This window comes from Xenopus laevis, chromosome 5L, assembly GCF_017654675.1.
Source record: "Xenopus laevis strain J_2021 chromosome 5L, Xenopus_laevis_v10.1, whole genome shotgun sequence".
Taxonomy (NCBI): Eukaryota; Metazoa; Chordata; class Amphibia; order Anura; family Pipidae; genus Xenopus; species Xenopus laevis.
The window spans coordinates 137,582,573-137,593,790 of NC_054379.1; positions in this window are offsets into that span (position 1 = coordinate 137,582,573).

The window sequence follows — 11,218 nt, forward strand, 5'->3', positions numbered from 1 at the left end:
TATCATTTAAAAATAAAGGTGTCAAATTCTCCTCAAAGACTGGGAAGATTTTTATTTGAAGTAGCAGTAAAGCTGGCCATACACAAGCCAACAATATTTTGTGAAACAACATTTTGAGTGATTATTGGTATGTGTTTGGTGACACAAATATCACTGCCAAAATTCATATAATATGCATATCAGTTGGCTTGGAACCAGACAGGTTAGATCTTTACATCTGAGCACAGTGTCGGACTGGCCCACCGGGATATCAGGAAAACTCCCGGTGGGCCCAGATATCAGTGGGCCCTTCTGCCCAATTATTTGCCTTGTATGTCTATACCACAGCCATTCCCCAATTTCTAAGAGAGAGAGAGAGAGAGGGGGGGAAATGGAGGGAAGAATGGATAATAATATGTAAGGAGAAGTGATTAGCATAATAAATAAAGAAAGAAGAAAAAGAAGAATGAAGAAAAAAGGAAAAATAATTTGGAGAGTGGGCCCGCATTCAAAGGTTTTCTGGTGGGCAGGCATCCCAGTCCGACACTGTCTGAGCAGCACATGGTGCATTGCTAAATGAGAAAGTGAAAAGAAGCTAATGGGCAAGTTCTTCTGGCTTTTTTATAAATATAATGTAACAGTACAGGACATAAAAGGTACAGCGGAAGTTTGAGGCCAGAGAGTCACAACTTGACAACTGCATGTTAGCAAATACAATGCAAAAATTATGGTATACAAGGTTTGATGGATTTATAAAGCCTGACCTATCAGGTTGGTGGCATCATTGCTTCTTGCTGTATAGACCCTAGACCTAAACATATCGAAATATTACACATATGGGACCTGTTATCCAGAAAGCTCACGACCTGGGGTTTTCTAGATAACGCATCTTTACATAATTTGGATCTTCATTTCGACATTAAACAAACCCAATAAGCTGGTTTTGCTTCTAATAAAGATTAATAAACTTAGTTTGGATCATATACAAGGTACTGTTCATTATCACAGAGAAAAAGGACATTTCTAAAAATGTGGATTATTTGGATAAAATAGTGTCTATGGGAGGCGGCCTTACAGTTATCTGGAGCTTTTCTATGATTAAGGGATTGACTCCCAAAACACGTATGGCATAGAAATCCGCAGGACACTGCAATAAGCCTGCCTTTTTACCGGAGTGTCGTCCTTCTCTTTGTTTTTGGATACGTGCTGGCAGTGGAGATGCTGTGGACAGAGCACCCGGCAATTAATATGAGAGCAGCTATGGGAGCGGGAGTTTGGAGCGGTTCCTTTGGTGTGTTTGATGTGATTTCTGGATAATGGGTTCCCAGATAAAGGATCCCATACCTGTACATCCATACCCATACCTGTACTTGCACCAAATTAAGATATAATTAATCCTTATTGGGAGCAAAATCAGATTATTGGGTTTATTGAATGTTTATATGATTTTCTAGTAGACTTAAGGTATGAAGATCTAAATTTTGGAAAGATGCATTATCTGGAAAATAGGTCTTGAGCATTCTGAATAACGGGTCCCATACCTGTATACATGTGTGACATTGGCGACCAAGCTCCCACACAAGCTAAAAAGAAAAATTTGGTGGTCAGGGCCCCCCAATAAAATTAGGGGAAAAAAGGTGGTCAGGGCCTCTGCTAAAAAGTAAAAATTGGTGACCAGCCCCAACTTAAACCCCCCCTCACAGGTTAAAAAAAATTTGGTGGCCGGACCCCCAAGTAAAAAAGAAAAAAAAACATTGGAGGCCAGGGTTCCCCATTAAAATGTTATGGCTTTCAAAGAAAAAAAAAAGATAATTTCTGTTCAGTGGAAACTTCAAATTTGTCAGTTACATGGTCCAGAAGTGCTGACTCCTAGTGGTTACTTTGAAGAACTGCAGAGGAGCTGCAGTCACTAGGGAAATAGGCGACATCTAGTGGTATTTGTCAGCAATAGCAGCCTCTCATAATCTACACCAGTGATCCCCAACCAGTAGCTCGTGAGCAACATGTTGCTCTCCACCCCCTTGGATGTTGCTCTCGGTGGCCTCAGAGCAGGTGCTTATTTTTAAATTGCTGACTTGGAGGCAAGTTCTGGTTGCATAAAATCCAGGTGTAATGCCAAAAAGAGCCTCAATGTAGGTTGACAATCCACATAGGGGCTGCAAAATGGCCAATCACAGCACTTATTTGGGACCCCAATAACATTTTTAATGTTAATGTTGCTCCCCAACTCCTTTTACTTCTGAATGTTGCTCACGGGTTCAAAAGGTTGGGGATCCCTGATCTACACAGTATCTGGACAGCAGGCTGTGAAGAGAGGCCCATTTACATTGCAAAAACAGTGGCCCAACAGGCATTTGCCTGAATTCACAGATGGCCAGTCTGGTTCTGGTGGACCAGATTCAAATGTAAAAAAAAGTTGAAGAGCACCATCAGCATGCAAAACGTTCCTGGGGGTGCCAAATATGGGCTGTTATTGGCTATTGGTAGCCGCTATGTGGACTGTCAGCCTACAGGAGTGGCAGTACACTTGGTTTTTATGCAACTAAAGCTTGCCTTCATTTCAGGAATTCAAAAATAAGAACCTGATTTAAAGGAGAACTAAAGCCTAATGAAAGAAGTAGACTAGAAATTAGGTTTTGGGCTTCTGTACCAGATCAAAGGCAACTACAGCCCTTTAGCAGTAAAGATCTGTGTCCCCAAAGATGCCCCAGTAGCTCCCCATCTTCTTTTCTGCTGATTCACTGCACATGCTCTGTGCTGCTGTCACTTACTGAGCTTAGGGACCCACTCACAATGTACAGTACTCATAGAATATAAGTGTCACAGTATAAGGCTGATTATTAATTAATACAGATAATTACTACATGGAAGCAGAGAAACCAGTGCAATTAGCATCAGAATTTAATAATCAGCCCTGTAGCATCATCTTATATTACAGACAAACCTCATTTTCTTAATTTGCAACAACCCCTAAGCTTAGCTTCTCAACAGCTGCTCAGAGCCCACTGAGTATGTGAGTAGAGCCGGAACTAGGGATAGGCAGAGTAGGCACGTGCCTAGGGCGCAAAGCTGAGGGGGCGCCAGGCATGTACCTGATCTGTCGCCTACCCCAGGTCCGGTCCTGTGTCTCCCTGACTGGCACTGGTAATTTCTGTTTCAAATGTGCTTGCGCGCATGTGCGTAGTTTTCCACATGCATGCTGGCGCGTAGTATTGCGCATGCGCGCCGGCGTGAAACCGTTTTGCGCATGCGCGCCGGCACATAGTTTCCCTCATGCGCTATTGAGCGCACACTAAGCCAGCGCCGTGCCTGGCCAGGTTGCCTAGGGCGCCTGGCCGGGTTGGCCCAGCTCTGTATGTGAGTGTCACAGACAATTTTGTAAGATGGTGACCCCCTGTGACAAGTTTGTTGGTTTAAAGCCTTGGTTGCTGCTATTGAGAAGCTGAAACTTTAGGCTGGTGCAATACATCCAGCATATAAAATATGGTGTTTTTAAACCATTTACATTTTTATAGTTTAGTTCTCCTTTAAGGCCACTGGGAGCAGCATCCAAGGGGTCGGTGAGCAATATGTTGCTCGTGAGCCACAGGTTGGGGATCACAGGTCTAGAAATTGCTCTTAGGATGAGGTCCTCAATAAAAACTATAACTAAATAAGAATATTAAGGCAGGAGGAAGCACCAAACACATTGATGCTCCTACAAACCAACAAGAAAAGGGGAGATGTCTATCCAGAGTGTGGCATGTGCAGTGTCATTTCGGCAGTGACACCCATCATTTTTAAGGGTGACAGCTGAGTGACTGTTTTGTTCCGCTGATGGAGTAAGGAGAAAGGGGTGCATAGAGTTTTGCCTTGCATCAGGGCCCTCTATGATGACTGCAAACAGATGCAACAAGACAACATAACACAATTATCATTTTAGATATTCAATTTATTTAAAACTCCATACATTTGATGAGTTGTATATTTGCGACACACTATGTAAAAAGTCTTCTTTTTCATTTATGTAGGTATGTTAAAAAACTAGCTGATATTTTTTATGTGCCATTTTTATGTCAATATTATTTTTTCCTCTTGTGGTTTGTAAACATCTGACGTGGTATTTTCCTCCCGTTGGGCGGGGAGCTGTTTTTAGCTCTCCAGACCACCGGAACTTTAGTGGTGTATATGGTTTATCTGCTAACAACACCTGCCCCCACACAGCAAAGATCACGCAGAAGAACCTTCATTCCTTTTAGAAATGTCAAGAATGTTTTAAATCCTTCCTCTTTACTACATAGAAGCCCTGTAAAAAAATGAAATGAGAAGATTTATTTGCAAAAGTTGAACATTTTTTTTTATACAAATTGCCATGGTTTTAACCCACAATGCAGAACTTTCCACAGCTTTAACATATATGTGGGCGCAAGCTAAACTGGATCCACCACAACTTGCTTGTAATTCATCAGAGCAGACTGAAGGGACCCCTTGGAGTTTAGAGGAAATGAAAACCCTTCAAACAAATGAATTTCAAACTGTTCACAGTGCTGTTCTGAGCACATTTGCAATTCACATTAATTTGTATTTAGAGTTCTAATAAACGTAATTTTCTACTGATATAAGAACAACTGTTGTCTAAATGCAGTAGTATCTGGAGGTAGTGTTTCCCTGGGATAGAATAAGGGGGGAGAGATGGAAATTGCTGTGAAAAAAAGCATAGGAAGTGGCAAAAGATTATGCCATTTTTTTATGCATCATTTCTTAAGTGGGCGCAGCTTTTTACACTAGAATATCACACAGAGCTACGGGATGACCCAAACATAATAATCAGCTTCCATGGAACTTACAGTTTAGAACAATTATAGTATCATCTGCAAAAAGAGAAGCAGTACTTTAAATGCCCACCTCATGGTAATTTATAAACAGATTAAAAAGCAAAGGGCAAAGGACAGGTCCCTGCAGTACTCCACTAACAACACTGGTCCAATTAGAAAATGTTTACCACCACATTTTGTAATCAATACCTTAGCCCATAACTCCTAACTGTCCTGTTTTTCAGGGGACAGTCCTGGTTTTGACGGCTCAACTCCCAGTCACGGATTGTTACTGAAGTGTCCCTAAAACTTAATTGGCTTTTGGCAGAGAGCCCAGAATATGTGGCAGGTGCACTTAGATACATTTGTTACAATTTCAGATAAGCAAAGATATAATTGTGACTATTTAAGATAAGCAGGTCTCTTGGGGGAAACTGTGACTTGCAGCTTAAAGGGCAATTCACCTTCATTGGCAAAACTGTAATAATACATAAAACCTGACCATAAAACTCCCAGAAATGTGTTTAAACTTTCCATAACCCAAATTTTGTAAAATGGACATGGTAATTAGGGGGTCTTTCTATTTTCAAAACTTTGGGAGGTATGCTTAGCCAGTTATCTTTCCATGTACAAATATTATGTCCCAGGCTAGGGTCAGACTGGTGGGTTCATGACCCACCGGGGCTGCCATATCTCGGGCCCCAGGGCCCACCCCCCCGGGGCCCCCCTCCCCAGTTGTAAACTCCCTTCCGTAGTCACAAACCCCCCTCCCCAGTCGAAACCCCCCCTCCCCAGTCGCAAACACCCCTCTTTCCCTCTCCCGCTCGCTGGCGCATACCTACTCATCTTGATGCGATCAGGTGGAGGGGGAGGAGGTCAGACTCTGGGGAGGAGGTCAGGCACTGTGTCGTTGGTCTGGCTGACCGGCTGGGCCCATGAGGGCACGCCAGCCAAGTCTGACGCTGTCACAGGCCAATATTTCTTAATTTAATCAGTAATCTTCTGTGTGGTATTGCATCAAATGTTTTCGCAAAGTAGATCACATTCACTGCCACCCCAGGGTCTAGGTTTCTGCTCACCTCCTTATAGAAGGCAGTTAGATTAGTGTGGCAAGATCTAGTACACATAAAATCATACTGGCACAAATTCACAGTACAGGTATGGGACCTGTTATCCAGAATGCTTGGAACCTGGATAACGGTTCTGTCCGTAATTTGGATCTTCATACCTTAAATCTGCTAAATATCATGTAAACATTAAATAAACAATAGGATAATTTGCTTCCAATAAGGATTAATTATATCTTTTGAATCAAGTACAATAAAAGGTATTTTGTTATTACAGAGATAAAAATTTTGAAAAAGTTGGATTATTTGGATAAAATAGAGTCTAAGGTTCCCTGGGCTTGTATAGTGTAATGTACTTGCTGCAACATATACGTCCATTGTACACTAGCGCTACTTCGCTTTGCTTGCTTCAGTAACGCTAGCGCAACTTCGCCAGCGTTCGGCACCCTGGACACAACTTCGGATTTTAGTGAATTATCGTTGTCTTGACGAATCTACGCCTGGCGAAGTGTTGTGATGTGAGCAAAGCCATCACAAATTTTCGGAGGTTAGTGAATTTGCCCCATGAACTTGGTTTGGTGATCTGCCCATGTTCTGTTATAAGCGTGGTCGTACTTTAAAGGACATACTTTGCCCTTCAGACACAAGATCAAAAAAGAGAACATTTCTAGGTAAAACTAGATTTGGCACATACCCGTGTTTAGGATGCAATTCTTGCTCCTCAAAATTAATCACCCGACTAGGGGACATGAAATTAACATTAGATGCCATACTACATGTAATTCTAGCTATGTAGTGTATTTTTTAAAGTGTCCGTGTGGCATGGGATATGTTAAACGAAAAGAGAAGTGAAAAAGAGGATCCAGGAACATAGAGGTTATATTACAAATTTCAAAGCAGGGACACAGACTGACACACAGGTGTCTAGACACTTTGTTGAGTCAGGCCATAATCCTATGCAATTTAGATGGTGTTTCGTAGATGAAATTGGGACGGATATAAGAGCATGAGATAGACATAAAAGATTGCTTCAGGCAGTGGGGAAATGGATTAAAAGTTTGAATACACTAACCCCGAATGGGTTAAATGACAGTTGGAGTCTGAAACCGTTTTTATAATCCTTTGGTGTATGTTCTTCTTTCTTGATCTTGCAGGCCGTGAATTCACATCCACAAGGATGAATAAAGTTTAGGGAAAGGTCTGTTTGTTATTGGTATAAAGTTATGTCAGCTGAATGAACAAAATGCCTTGATCCATAGTAGACTAGTAAATGCTAAATACTATGTTACAGCTTAACTTAATGATACATTATGTGACTGTAATACATTGTATTGTTGCTAGATAGGAAATGAAAGTATCAGATTTAAGTATTTGTTTTTAAATTTATGGTACTTATTTAATAGATGTATATATTTATATGTATTTATATATTATTCCACAGCACTTTTGAATATTGAAAATTATTGAAGATTTTAAAGCACAGTTTATGCTGATATTATGGACACTATGGATTTACCCAGATGAAAATTTAATGGAGTTACCATTCAAATGAGGTTTTATACATTTAATTGATGGCACGCCTTTAGGCTAATTATTCACTCAATGGGAGGGCTTATAAAGTCTGATTTGTTCTGTATTTGTTACACTTGATGAAGGGTTTAAAGCGATCCTGTCATCGGAAAACATGTTTTTTTCAAAACGCATCAGTTAATAGTGCTACTCCAGCAGAATTCTGCACTGAAATCCATTTCTCAAAAAAACAAACAGATTTTTTTTATATTCAATTTTGAAATCTGACATGGGGCTAGACATTTTGTCAATTTCCCAGCTGCCCCAGTCATGTGACTTGTGCCTGCACTTTAGGAGAGAAATGCTTTCTGGCAGGCTGCTGTTTTTCCTTCTCAATGTAACTGAATGTGTCTCAGTGAGACATGGGTTTTTACTATTGAGTGTTGTTCTTAGATCTGCCAGGCAGCTGTTATCTTGTGTTAGGGAGCTGTTATCTGGTTACCTTCCCATTGTTCTTTTGTTTGGCTGCTGGGGGGAAAAGGGAGGGGGGTGATATCACTCTAACTTGCAGTACAGCAGTAAAGAGTGATTGAAGTGTATCAGAGCACAAGTCACATGACTTGGGGCAGCTGGGAAATTGACAATATGTCCAGCCCCATGTCAGATTTCAAAATTAAATATAAAAAAATCTGTTTGCTCTTCTGAGAAATGGATTTCAGTACAGAATTCTACTGGAGCAGCACTATTAACTGATTCATTTTGATAAAATGTTTTTTTCCCATGACATTATCCCTTTAAGGACCTGAAAAATGTTGTGTAGTGGCCTTGAATAAACATAACCACAGCATATTTTTTTGCTACCTTTGAGCGCTCTCCTCATTTTGGAATTTATCGCCATAGTCTTTATCTTATAAAACAAGCAATTGGCAGCAGTAGTCTAAAGACAAAAAGTTCAACCATAGTTAAAGGGGTGGTTCACCTTTAAGTTAACTTTTAGTATGTTATAAAATGGCTAATTCTAAGCAACTTTTCAATTGGTCTTCATTTTATTAATAGTTTTTTTTTAATTATTTGCCTCCTTCTGATTCTTTCCAACTCTCAAATGGGGGTCACTGACGTGATTGAAAAACAAATGCTCTGCAAGGCTAAAATATGTATTGTTATTGCTGCTTTTTACTACTCTTCTTTCTATTCAGACCCTCCCCTATTCATATTGCAGTCCTTGTACAAATCAATGCATGGTTGCTAGGGTAATTTGGACCCCAGATTGCTGAAATTGCAGACTGGAGAGCAATTTATGGTAATGTTGTACTAGAACACCGAACTTACTTTACATTTATTTTACATTATTCCTACTTATCAATTTATATCTTCCTACTAATCACAGATGGAGCAATACTGACTAATCCTATAAATGGAACAGAGGTACAACAATAACCTGTTCAACTGGAAATAGTGCAACATAGAAGAGAGCCTAGATACAGTTTTTCCATCCATACAAAAGCAAACATCAACTTAATATACAATAGTCAGGTTGCCATTTTTATCCAACCACAATAATAGTCATATTTATTTTGAAATACCCAGGAAATGTAATTACTTTGTACAAGTCTATATGTCTAGGGCATTGGGGTCTCTGATGGGAATTGAAATGTCACAAGTTTTGTTATTTAAAGGGAAAGTAAAGTCTAGAATAGAATAAGGATAGAAATGCTATATTTTGTATACTAAACATAAACATGAACTTACTTCACCACAAGCCTAATCAAACAAATTATTTGTGCTTTCAAAGTTGGCCACAGGGGGTCACCATCTTGTAACTTTGTTAAACATCTTTGCAAGACCAAGACTGCGCACATGCTCAGTGTGATCTGGGCTGCTTAGGGATCGTCATAAATAATAAAAACAGCACAAGTCAAATAATATCTGCCAGAAGCCGATATAGGAAGACTGATTAATAATCAGAATATACAGCCTACACTGGGTCCTGTGTTGTCATGTAATTTAATGTGGATTTTATAGTTTTTGTATTGTTTAATACAAACTTTCTCCAACTCTGCAGAACCAGTGGTTGCTGCAAAATAATCCTCCAAATAGAATCCCAGTTTATCTGTTTAAATCTGGCTCCATGATTGTTGTCCCGGCAGCTGGAGTTGGAAACCGTAAAGGTGTTGTACAGCCAAAATAAAATCCAATCGAAAAACGCTACACAGTCACCGACTGCTCTACAGGGAAACAAACAAAGCTGCTTGAGTTCTGCATGGCTGGGAAGTAAGGCGGGGGCTCCCCCTGCTGTTCATAAGTATGATTGTATGATTGTTTCCCTGCAGAGCAGTTAGGGAACGTCTGACAATTCCTATCCACAGCAGTAAATGAAGGTAGAATTTCAATGCATACAGTCAGGTTTCTTATAAAAATGGTACACATATTTTAATTAAAGTATATTGGAGATAGATTTTATTTTTTTGTCTTTACATGCCCTTTTAAACAGACTGCACCATCCTTGATGCACAGAGAAGATAACCTGAAGGGACCCACAGGAGCACAACATAGTGCATGAATTTTCTTGCTTCAGTTGCAGATATATCTGACATTGATCATCTTACTTTCCGGCTTCACTTGGAGTTAAGTAACTACGTTTTTATTGTAAGGAAGACATAAGAGCTGGGTCAGCATATTGATTGAATAAATATTTCATATTGACAATTATCAGCCTCTTTTTTAGTCGTGTATGTTGCACAATGGCACATCAGCTCTGCAGATGGATATTGTGGTCAGTTACTGAAAGTGGAATCTCTGAACATTAATGTCACAATAACACAAAACTGAGCATGTTTTTAAGACATGTACCACTCCACTTGTACACTGTGTTTGTACACAGCTCAGCACCAGAATGGGTTGTAGCTACACATCTTGTACAAAGCAGTATCTATGTGTAATGGAGGGCACATAGTGAGTGGCAGTTGCATTATTATTATGTGGTTCTGGAAACAGTCAGATGTTGTATAGGTTATATTTCAGCATTCGCCAGCTGCCAGTTTGCTTTACACTAGAGATGAATGTAATGAAGCCTGTGTATTCATATCTGGGTCTTTTTAAGATGTTTTTTTGTTTGCAGAATCTTCTACTCTCTGTTTGATCCTTACCATTTTCCATGTAGCATTTTCAAAATTGTTTTTATTCAACTCCCCAATTACCCAATTATGAAAAAATGTAAGTTTTACGCTTTATGGCATCGACCATAAAGTGACAGCAAGTTCAGTGAATCAGCATGGGCTGAACATATTTTTTGTCTATTGTTTTAACCTTTTAAGTGCCAGCAGAATTTGCCATTTCGGTTACACGAAATGCCAGACGTCTATGTAACATTTCGGGCTCTCATTTTAGGGGCATTTTCTGAGGGAAACCTAGTTTACCTAGGAAAACTATACATTGTTTTTTCAGGGGAATTTGAGCTTTCTATATCTGCCCGAGTTTTCATGTATTTCAACGTCTGCAAAAAGAATTATAGAACTAAATACAAAAAAAAATATGAAAAATTCCTATTTTTCATAATATATGAATTTAAACCAGAAAGATATTTCATTTTACGCATGAAAATCCAATTGATTTGGAAAGCCTCATGTCTCTCGAACATGCCAATACCAGATATGTATCGTTTTTGGGAGATTTAAGAATTCTGTACAGCAAAAACTCCCAGCAGTACATTACCGAATTTTGAAAGTACTAAGGCTGACAATGGCTTTAGTTTCCAAGGCCAAATAATCCTAAAACAGGTTTACCCCAGAAAACGATATATTTTTGAAAAGTACACATTCTGCTGACTCCAAAATGGGTAACGATGTCTCTCTACTCCTAACTACCAAAAAT